Source organism: Penaeus vannamei, chromosome 1 (genome assembly GCF_042767895.1).
Source record: "Penaeus vannamei isolate JL-2024 chromosome 1, ASM4276789v1, whole genome shotgun sequence".
In the NCBI taxonomy this organism is placed as follows: domain Eukaryota; kingdom Metazoa; phylum Arthropoda; class Malacostraca; order Decapoda; family Penaeidae; genus Penaeus; species Penaeus vannamei.
In genome coordinates this window covers 16,471,945-16,473,751 of record NC_091549.1, presented here as the reverse complement: position 1 = coordinate 16,473,751, position 1,807 = coordinate 16,471,945, and positions in this window count along the sequence as shown.

Genomic DNA, 1,807 nt, shown 5'->3' with positions numbered 1-1,807 from the left:
AGTAAGTAAAAGGAAGTGATGTTTCAACACAACACAACGATATGTTTAAAATCAAAGAATGTAAGTGGACACAATCACTATTGAAGTAATTACGAATACATATACCTTATAAGAGAGAAAGAACGGTAACGTGAATTCGTAACCAGTAAACAAGAATGTTATACACGGGGACAACCGAGCATTACAAAAATTTAATAAATTGAAGTGTGGTTATCTGCTCTAATATGATAGACTAAAAGAAAACAATAACACAACAATATATCAATTAAAGAATGGTTATGGCAGGGGAATGGGGAGTGAGGTGAGAGTTTGTCCCGAGTCTGATCTCAGTGTGATCTCAGAGAAATTTTACAATATAGGGTTAGCAGTAGTGTGTTCATTAAGAAAAAGGCAGCTTATACGTAAGGCGTGGGTGGGTTCAGGGAGGGTAATAGTTAATCTGGCACAAAAGAGGTACACTTGCTTTTAATAGTAGCGGGGAAATATCGGTGGTATAGGGTAGAAGAAAGGTGAGCCGGATTGGCAAGTCTGGTGACGTAGAATACGATCACGGCGAAAATTTTATCCAATGTCACTTCAGCTGGGTCTTCCAACTGGGCATCACCAAAGAAAGAGCCATAGCCCCATAGAATGACTTTTCAACTTCTCCCCTCCAACATACTATGAATAGTCATATACTTATTAGATAAATCAAGTTTACAGGTCAAGTGTTGCATTTTTTAAGCTATACATCTAATACATTTTCTATAAAGAGGTGCAGGTGCATTTGATGTTGTTGAATGCCGTTACATTATTGGTTTAACTATGTATTTATTGTAAATTGTTTTATGCAATGCAATGAACAAGAAAGTAACACAGTGAATCTTATAATCATCAGACTCTGACCCTACACACTGTAACTATAATCTTTCATCCGTTTATGATAGTATATGGTTTAATTTTATTATTTATGTCCGTTTTCTTTGTCATCTAATGTTTAGAAAACGGCAGAAATGTTTGCTGCACCTTTAAGAATATCAATAGTTCCTCGACATTCATAAACGACTTTTATATCTTTATGGAAAGGCATTCAGTGCAGAAACTTAGGTCTTGGCATCTGCTTCTGTACTCCCGCGGAATATCACGCTCCCCACCCCTAAAGGGTAGAAAGTGAAGGCACGAATTCCTTTAACAACGATAAAGTTCCTTGTGTCTAATAAATCGTTAACCTTTCTTTTGGGAATGTCATAATTGCATCCATAATGCCCATCGCTTCTTTCCACCAATGAGAGCGAACTTAGGAAGTCGAGCGGGACGACGGTTGCAAACGTAGACCTTGGTTGTAATGGTGTAGGATCGATCCCTAGCGAAGGCGGTGAGTAAACGATCATGCTGGATTTCTATGGAAATTCCTCAATTAAACGGAAACAAAAGAAGACTGACGGATGGTGACGTCTCTGAGAATTTCCGTAGGCTGTATTTTTGTTATTTTTATGACTACAGATAGTTTGATGCAATTGAAAAGTATTTAAAGCAACATTAAAGTATTTTCACGTTCAAAGAGATTAAATATGATATTGCTGATATGGACTGATACGAAGTGGCAGACCGAACGTCATCACGACGGAAATGTTTCATCTGATGTCACTTCAGCTGAGTCTTCCATCCGGCCATCACCAAAGGCAGAGCCACTGTCCCATAGAGTGACTTTAAACCTTCAGCCCTGCAGCACACTTACTATGAATAGTATAGTTTTTTGATAAATCAAGTTTATTGGTTCAATGTCGCATTTTCTTAAGTTATACATCTAATACATTTTCTGTAAAGG